Below are 10,334 nucleotides of genomic sequence, written 5' to 3' on the forward strand. Positions count from 1 at the left end.
ATATCAGATCAATTAGATTTGAAGCCAAAGACTATAATAAGAGATGACGAAGGAGACTATATCATCCTCAAAGGGTCTGTCCTACAAGAAGATCTAATAATTTTAAATATCTATGCCCCTAACATGGGAGCAGCCAACTATATAAACCAATTAATAACAAAATCAAAGAAACACATCAACAATAATACAATAAATAATAATGGACTTTAACACCCCCCTCACTGAAATGGACAGATCATCTAAGCAAAAGATCAACAAGGAAATAAAGGCTTTAAATGACACACAGGACCAGATGAACATCACAGATATATTTAGGACATTCCATCCCAAAACAACATTCTTCTCTAGTGCACATGGAACATTCTCCAGAATAGATCACATCCTGGGTCACAAATCAGTTCTCAACCGATACCAAAAGATCAGGATCATTCCCAGCATATTTTCAGACCACAACAATCTGAAACTAGAACTCAGTCACAAGAGGAAAGTTGGAAAGAACTCAAATACCTGGAGGCTAAAGAGCATCCTACTAAAGAATGAATGGGTCAACCGGGAAATTAAAGAAGAATTTAAAAAATTCATGGAAATAAATGAAAATGGAAACACAACTGTTCAAAATTTGGGGACATGGCAAAGGCTGTTTATTATTACAAAAATTATTACAAAAGCAATACGAGCCTTTCTCAAGAAACAAGAAAGTTCTCAAGTATACAACCTAACCCTACACCTAAAGGAGCTGAAGAAAGAACAGCGAAGAAACCCTAAACCCAGCAGGAGAAGAGAAATCATAAAAATCAGAGCAGAAATCAATGAAATCAAAACCAAAAGAACAGTAGAACAAATCAATGAAACTAGGAGCTGGTTCTTTAAGAGAATTAATAAAATTGATAAATCCCTGGCCAGACTTATCAAAAATAAATGAGAAAAGACCCAAATTAATAAAATCATGGATGAAAAAGGAGAGATCACAACTAACACCAAAGAAATACAGACAATTATAAGAACATACTATGAGCAACTCTATGCCAACAAATTTGACAATCTGGAAGAAATGGATGCATTCCTAGAGACATACAAACTACCAAAACTGAACCAGGAAGAAATAGGAAACCTGAACAGAACCATAACCAGTAAGGAGATTGAAACAGTCATCAAATTCCCCCAACAAAAAAGAGCCCAGGGCCAGACGGCTTCCCAGGGGAATTTTACCAAACATTTAAAGAAGAATTTATACCTATTCTCCTGAAACTGTTTCAAAAAATAGAAATGGAAAGAAAACTTCCAAATTTGTTTTATAAGGCCAGCATTACCTTGATCCCAAAACCAGGCAAAGATCCCACCAAAAAGGAGAATTACAGACCAATATCCTTGATGGACATGGATGCAAAAATTCTCACCAAAATTCTAGCCAATAGGATCCAACAGTACATTAAAAGGAGTATTCACCACAACCAAGTGGGATTTATCCCTGGGCTTCAAGGATGGTTCAACATCTGCAAATCAATCAATGTGATACAATACATTAATAAAAGAAAGAACAAGAACCATATGATACTCTCAAAAGATGATGAAAAAGCATTTGACAAAGTACAGCATCCTTTCTTGATCAAAACTCTTCACAGTGTAGGGATAGAGGGTACATACCTCAATATCATCAAAGCCATCTATGAAAAACCCACAGTGAATATCATTCTCAATGGGGGAAAAACTGAGAGCTATTTCCCTAAGGTCTGGAACATGGCAGTGCTGTCCACCGTCACCACCGCTATTCGACATAGTACTAGAAGTCCTAGCCTCAGCAATCAGACAGCAAAAAGAAATTAAAGTCATCCGAATTGGCAAAGAAGTCAAACTCTCACTCTTTGCAGATGATATGATACTTTATGTGGAAAACCCAAAAGACATCACTCCAAAACTCCTAGAACTCATACAGGAATTTAGTAAATTGTCAGGATATAAAATCAGTGCACAGAAATCAGTTGCATTTCTATATACCAACAGCAAGACAGAAGAAAGAGAAATTAAGGAGTCAATCCCATTTACAATTGCACCCGAAACCATAAGATACCTAGGAATAAACCTAAAGAGGCAAAGAATCTCTACTCAGAAAACTATAAAGTACTCATGAAAGAAATTGAGGAAGACACAAAGAAATGGAGAAACGTTCCATGCTCATGGGTTGGAAGAATATATATTGTGAAAATATTTAGGCTACCTAAAGCAATCTACACATTTAACACAATCCCTATCAAAATACCATCCAATTTTTTCAAAGAAATGGAACAAATACTCCTAAAATTTATATGGAACCAGGAAAGACCCTGAATAGCCAGAAGAAGGTTGAAAAAGAAAACCAAAGTTGGGGGTGTCACAATTCCAGACTTCAAGCTCTATTATAAAGCTGTAATCATCAAGACAGTATCGTACTAGCACAAAAGTGGACACTTAAATAAGTAGAACAGAATAGAGAGACCTGAAACAGACCCTCAACACTATGGTCAACTAATTTTCAACAAAGCGGGAAAGAATGTCCAATGGAAAAAAGACAGTCTCTTTAACAAATAGTGTTGGGAAAATTGAACAGCCACATGCAGAAGAATGAAACTGGACCATTTCCTTATATCACACACAAAAATAGACTCAAAATGGATGAAAGACCTCAATGTGAGAAAGGAATCCATCAAAATCCTTGAGGAGAACACAGGCAGCAACCTCTTCGACCTCAGCCATAGCAACTTCTTCCTAGAAACATCGCCAAAGGCAAGGGAAGCAAGGGCCAAAATGAATTACTGGGGCTTCATCAAGATCAAAAGCTTTTGCAAATCAAAGGAAATAGTAAAAAAAAAAAACAAAAAACAAAAAACAAAAGACAACTGACAGAATGGGAGAAAATATTTGTAAATGACATATCAGATAAAGGGCTAGTATCCAAAATCTATAAAGAACTTATCAAACTCAACACCCAAAGAACAAATAATCCAATCAAGAAATGGGCAGAAGACATGAACAGACATTCCTGCAAAGAAGACATCCAGATGGCCAACAGACACATGAAAAAGTGCTCCATATCACTCGGCATCAGGGAAATACAAATCAAAACCACAATGAGATACCTAACCTCACATCAGTCAGAATGGCTAAAATTAACAAGTCAGGGAACGACAGATGTTGGAGGGGATGCAGAGAAAGGGAAACCCTCCTACACTGTTGGTGGGAATGCAAGCTGGTGCAACCACTCTGGAAAACAGCATGGAGGTTCCTCAAAAAGTTGAAAATAGAGCTACCTTATGACCCAGCCATCTCACTACTGGGTATTTACCCTAAAGATACAAATGTAGTGATCCGAAGAGGCACGTGCCCCTGAATGTTTGTAGCAACAATGTCCGCAATAGCCAAACTATGGAAAGAACCTAGATGTCCATGAACTGATGAATGGATAAAGAAGAAGTGGTATATATATATACAATGGAATACTATGCAGCCATGAAAATACTCCAAAGTCTTGCCATTTGTGGTGATGTGGATGGAACTTGAGTTTATCATGCTAAGCGAAATAAGTCAATCAGAGAAAGACACTTATCATATGATCTCTCTGATATGAGGAATTTGAGAGGCAGGGCAGGGGGTCATGGGGCGACTAGAAGGAACAAATGAAACAGGATGGAACTGGGGAAGGAGAAAAACCATAAGAGACTCTTAATCTCATGAAACCAACTGAGTGTTGCTGGCGGGGTGGTGGGTAGGGATAGGGTGGCTGGGTTATGGACGTTAGGGGAGTTATGTGCTATGGTGAGTGCTGTGAAATGTGTAAGCCTGATGATTCACAGACCTGTACCCCTGGAACAAATAATACATTATATGTTAATTTAAAAAAAAAGATATTTGAGGTGGTTGGAGCTTGAGGTACCCAGGGCCCAAGATGCTGCAGACCCAGAACCTGGAGCAGCTTGGAGGTGGTGAATAATAGCTCTTCATTCTGCAACAAAAAAATGGCCTCCAATAAAGCTACATTGCAAAAAATGGGAAAGAAACAGAATGGAAAAAGTAAAAAATGTAGAAGAGGCAGAGCCTGAAGAATTTGTGGTGGAAAAAGGACTGGACTGACGTGTAGTGAATGGGAAGGTGGATTATTTCCTACAGTGGATGGGATTTACAGATGCTGACAATACTTGGGAACCTGAAGAAAATTTAGATTGTCCAGAGTTCATTGAAGCATTTCTTAATTCTCAAAAAGCTGGTAAAGAAAAAAATGGTAAAAAAGAAAATATCTATCTGACAGTGAATCTGATGATAGCAAATCAGAGAACAGAGATGCTGCTGATATCAAGAGGCTTTGCCAGAGGTCTTGATCCTGAGTGAATAATTGGTGCCACAGACAGAGAGAAATTAATGTTTCTCATAAAATGGAAAGAGTCTGATGAGGCAGACTTGGTGCTGGCAAAAGAGGCAAATATGAAGTGTCCTCAGATTGTAATTGCTTTTTGTCAAGAGAGACTCACTTGGCATTCTTGTCCAGAAGATGAAGCTCAGTAATTGTTTGTGTTGCTTTTTATATATATCTATATCTATATCTATCTACCTATCTATCTATCTATAATCTGGGTCTTTGTTTTTTGATTTATTAGTGTGAAGAAATAACATTCTAATGAAAATCAAGTTTGATATGTTTGTTTTGAAGTAGTATTGGGGGAGTTGTTGGTGTTTTTGCATCTATAGCATTGGTTACTTTGAACAAATAAAAGCTTTCTCTAGTTGCTTCCTTTATCAGAAAAGAATATTTGAGACCCTGGTATATTATCCCCCTGCATTAGAAAACACCTTTTCTAAATGTTAGGGGAAATCTTCATAGTCATTACTCGGTCAGAATTTGTGTTTAACTCCTATATGCCTAAGGACCATTCTGGGTTTTTTATTTATTTAGGGGTTTTTTGTGTGTATTCTTAAAATACATACATAAGTGGTTTTTGGTTTTTGTTTTTAACATTCACCAAAACAAAACCAGCATTTTATAACCATAGATAAGCCCATGTTCCAGGAAGCTATCATTTTCAGCTATTTAAGAAATAAATCACTTAAATTTAAACTGAAGTTTTTCCTGAAGCCTTAATCTTTCAAATTTTGTAATTAATTATAATTACAATTAATTGTAATTTAAATATAATGTAAATAATTTAAATTGGATAATTTAAAAGCAGCCATATCAGCATCCATATCCTTATCTACAGTCATATAAACCCAAGTTTATTTGCAAGATCCCTGAAAGGAAAATTTTATCACCACCAACAACCTCCCCACCCAAATGACAAAACTAGACTCATCATGTGTTTTAATTAGGTAAGCGAAACTTTAGTTAAATGGACATTTAAAGGTTCCTTCTAGTGAACCATTCCTTTGCAAGAAGTTGAAATCTCGGGGCACCTAGGTGGCTCAGAGGGTTGACCCTTTGCCTTCAGCTCAGGTCATGGTCACAGGGTCCTGGGATGGAGCTCTATGTTGGGCTCTCTGTTTGGTGGGAAGCCTGTTTCTCCCTATCTCTCTGCCTGCCTTTCTGCCTGCTTGTGATATCTCTCTCTGTGTCAAATAAATAAATAAAATCTTAAAAAAAAAAAAAAGAAGTTGAAATCTCTGAGCTGTATTGACTAAAAGGTCATGATTCATGGACTAAGACTTCGTTCATGGAAACTAATCATAATCAGATGGTTAGAGATGTTGGCAGTTTAGCACCTGCTGGAATAAATGGGTGGACAGACTTCTATATTCCAAATTCTTTTTTTTTCTCTTTTAAAGATTTTTTTTAATTTATTTGACAGAGAGATCACAAGTAGGCAGAGAGGCAGGCAGAGAGAGACAGGAGGAGGAGGCAGGCTCCCCACCGAGCAGAGATCCCGATGCCGGACTCGATCCCAGGACCCTGAGATCATGACCTGAGCCGAAGGCAGAGGCTTTAGCCACTGAGCCACCCAGGCGCCCCTATAATCCAAATTCTTAACCTGCATATTTTTTCTTTACCCCAATTCATTCTTGACATGTAGGCTCAATCTTTTCAGTATTTGGGTTACTTACTGGCTCAGCAGAAACCAGGAAAAACAATAACTTTGTAATCAAAATGGTATCCAAGTGTATATTGTTTACTTTATTGTAAATACTGGTAAACAGTGGTCAATAAATAGTTTTATATTCCTTTAAAATATGTGAAGAATGAATAAAGTAATAAATGAGTAAATGAAAAAAAAACATAGCGACACCTATAAGGGTGTAGTAGGAACTCAAATTTTTGTCATTTAAATAAATTTCTCTTGTCTTCATTCTGAACTTGGTCATCTCTTTTAGACTCTTCATAAATGTTAACATTCATTGTGCTTATTATAAAAGAACTTTGTCACTCAGAAAAAGCCTTATTGATCATACCTATAAAATTTAATTAATTAATTAAAAGTGAATAGTATGCAATTAAAGTGAATTTCATACTCTCTCATTTATGTCTTGGAGAAGATTACAGATTGTCTATAACATGGTACAGGCAAATGGCAGATGGTGTGAATACCAGCCAAATCCCAAAGAAAAAAATCAGTCTACTCGGAATGTAAAGCAATTTTGTAAGGGTTTTGCATTTCCTACTTCCCCATGGCCTTACACAAGCAATGACTTCAGTTTCCACTGGATGTCAAAGATGATGGCTTGATAGGTAACAAACAATTCTGGTATTAGAGCTATGAGTTAGTGCATTGACAGCTACCACCAGTGTAACCTTCTCCGGATCGAACAGCTTGCAAGTTGACATCTCTATGCTGTTGTCCTTACAGTTTAAGCACAGCTGGACAAAACTCTTTGTTTTGCCCCATAGAGAATTCTGCAGATGTGCAGCAGGGACAAGAGGAGCTCCTGAGTCCCCAAGGATGCTTGTCACTGCTGACTGAGAGCAGTGTCTAATTCTAGGCATTATGCTGCATGGCCTCCTGAGCAAAGTCTGGGAAGAGGTCAGGATTGACCAAGTCCATTCCTGCCTTGCAGCAGATTTCTGCGCAACCAAAAAGGAATAATTAACAGGTTTGTATCAGCAAAATTAAGTCATTGAAAACATCTCCATTTAGTAATGAAATGGTTTTATAAGGATTTAAAATTTTCATTAAGCTCCTCAGCCATTTACTTTTTATTTTTTTAAAAAGATTTGTCTATTTATTTGAGAGAAAGAGAGAGGGAGACACCATGAGCTTGAGGAGCAGAGGGACCAGGAGAGAGCATCTCAAGCAGGCTCCATATTTTGTGCAGAGTGTGACATGGGGCTCTATCTCACAACCCTGAGATCATGACCTGAGCCAAAATCAAGAGTCAGATGCTTAACCAACTATACCACACAGGTGCCCTTCTTCTTCTACTTCTTCTTCTTCTTCTTTTTTCTTTTCTTTTTTTTTTTTTTACGATTTTTTAAATTCTTAAGTAATCTCTGCATGCAATGTGGGACTTGCACTCACAACCCTGAGACCAAGAGTCTCATGCTCCACCAACTGAGCCCACCAGGTGCCCTCTCACCCATTTTCTGATGGCTTTCCTCTTCCATCATTGCCAAAGCTGTTTTTTGTTTATTTTTAACTGTAGTAAAATATACACAACATAAGATTTCCCATTTTAACCAGCATACAGTTGAGTAGAGTTAAATAGATTCGCATTGTTGTGCTGCCAATCTCCAGAACTCATTCATCGCGTAGAACAGAAACTCTGTACTCATTAAATACAGCTCCCTGGTCTCTGCTTCCTTACCTGCTCCTGGCAACTCCATGTTACTTTCCATCTTTATGAATTTGACTGCTTCATATAAGTGGAATCATACAGTATTTGTCTTTTTGTGACTGCCTAATGTCCTCAAGCTTCATCCATGTTGTAACATGTGTCAGAATTTCTTGCTGAATATTTTTTAAGGCTGAATAATATTCCACTGTGCATGTACACCACATTTTCTTTACCCGTTCACCCCTCGATGGACACTTGGGTGGCTTCCACCTTTCGAATATTGTGAATAGTGCTGTTGTGAACATGTGTGCACATGTATCTCTTTAAGCTCCTGCTTTCAACTCTTTGGGGTATATACCCAGAAATGGAGTTGCTTGATCAGACGGTAATTCTATTTTTAATTTTTTGAAGACTGCTTTCCACAGCAGCTGCATCGTTTTCCATTTTCATCAGCTGTGCACAAGGGCTCCAATTTCCCCACAATCTCACTGACACTTGTTATTTTCTGTTTTTCTGGTAGTAGCCATTATGGACTGAATTATGTCCTTCCAAAATTGATATGTTCGGCCGCCTATATGGCTCCGTCAGTTAAGCTCTGCCTTCAGCTCAGGTCATGATCCCAAGGTCCTGGGATTGAGTCCCACATTGGGCTCCTTGCTCTGCCCCTAACCCCCTTAAGCATTTTCTCTCTCTCTCTTCCTCCCCTCCCTGGGGCGGGGGCGGGGGAAATTTTTAAAGAGAGTCTTTAAAAAAATTCATATGTTCAAGTTCCAATCCCCAGGAAATCACCATGTAACCATATTTTTAGATAAGGCCTTTAAGGGGTAATTAAATTAAAATGAGGTCACAAGAGTTAGCCCTAATCCCATCTGACTAGTGTCCTTATAAGAAGAGATTAGGTTATCCCGAGAGAAACCAAGGGTGTGTGCACGCAGAGGAAGGGCCACGTGAGCACAGAGGGGAAAGGCTGCCACCTGCAAGCCAAGGGGAGAGTCTGGCCTTAGAAGAAACGGAACGTCTAGCTTCCAGAACCGTGTGAAAATACGTTTCTGCTGTCTAAGCCCCCCTGGCTGTGGCATTTGGTTGCGGCAGCCCCAGCAAACTAACCCAGTCATATTCCTTGTAAGTGTGAGGTGGTAGCTCACTGCAGTTTTGTTTTGTTTTTAAAGATTTTTTATTTATTTGACAGAGAGAGAGACAGCGAGAGAGGGAACAAAGCAGGGGCAGGGGGAGTGGGAGAGGAAGCAGCAGGCTTCCTGCCCAATAGGGAGTCTGATGTGGGGATGGATCCCAGGACCCTGGATTATGACCTGAGCTGAAGGCAGATGCTTAATGACTGAGATACCCAGGTGCCCGCTCATTGCAGTGTTTTGTGTTTTTTTTTTTAAGATTTTATTTATTTATTTGACAGAGAGAGATCACAAGTAGGCAGAGAGGCAGGCAGGGCGGGTGGGGGGGGAGCAGGCTCCCTGCCGAGCAGAGAGCCCGATGTGGGGCTCGATCCCAGGACTCTGGGATCATGACCTGAGCCGAAAACAGAGGCTTTAACCCACTGAGCCACCCAGGCGCCCCTCATTGCAGTTTTGATTTATATGTCCTTAATGGTTGCAACATCTTTTCATGTGCTTCTTGGCCATTTGTCTCTTTTGAGAAATATCTATTCAAGACCTTTGCCCATTTTCTATATTGACTTGTTGGTTTCTTTGTTGTTGAGTTGTAGGAGTTCTTTATGTATTCTGGATGTCAATCCCTTATCAGATACATGACTTAAAAATATTCTCTCCCATCTGTCATGTGGATTGCCCTTTGAGGCACAGAAATGGCAGGAATGGAAAAAGAAAATGACAACAGTGCCCACCAGAACTTATTTTTCAGTATTGCCATTTGTTACCTGTTCCAAGAGTGTTTCCCTACATTGAGCCTCAACCAGGAAACTGACCCATGAGAAACCCTGTTACCACAGTACAGTGGGTGGCAGTTTCCTAATAAGTTAAATACATGCGCTGTGTGATACATAGTTCACTTAATGATAGGATTAGAAAGGAAATAAGAACAGAGGCTACTGGGGAGGATCTCTACGCCAGGAGTTAGGAAATACTGGCTCTGGCTGGCTCTGTCACCAACTTAAGCGACAGCTCAGAGGCGCTCCTAGGCCCCATTCACCTCTGCCAGCTCATTTAGCAAGCAGGGACCGTGGTTTTGGTCTCATCAGGGCTTCTAGGAGCCTTAGCTGGGTGGATGAGGGCACATGACTATAAAAGAGTGTCTTACAGAAAGTCGGGCTCTGGAAACAAAAAGACAGTCTAAAGGCTGCTGTGCAGGGAGGCAAAGACAATCTGTCATCAGGTCACCCAGGAGAAGAGCAAATGAAGGCAGAGTTCTTAAGTCTCTAGGGCAAAGCCAGAGCAGATCTCCTGAAAAGCCCATACAAAGAGCAGATACCCTTTGGGGGCATTCCTTGGCCACAACTCCAGGTGTGAAATGAACCAGTAAAAATACCAAGACAGTGCAGACATCCTCCTAATTAGATCCCTCGTTCATTGTTACTCAAAGCAGGATCCAGGAACTAACGATCTAGCATCACCTATGAGGTGGTTAGAAATGCA

General features: G+C 39.5%; 1 pseudogene; it reads left to right on the plus strand.

The window, feature by feature from the left end:
* The first annotated feature begins 3,989 nt into the window (after positions 1-3,989).
* On the plus strand, positions 3,990-4,533 carry LOC111147865 (annotated as a pseudogene).
* Positions 4,534-10,334: the final 5,801 nt, after the last annotated feature.

This window comes from Enhydra lutris, unplaced genomic scaffold (assembly GCF_002288905.1).
Source record: "Enhydra lutris kenyoni isolate GAN:26980312 unplaced genomic scaffold, ASM228890v2 scaffoldscaffold17, whole genome shotgun sequence".
Taxonomy (NCBI): domain Eukaryota; kingdom Metazoa; phylum Chordata; class Mammalia; order Carnivora; family Mustelidae; genus Enhydra; species Enhydra lutris.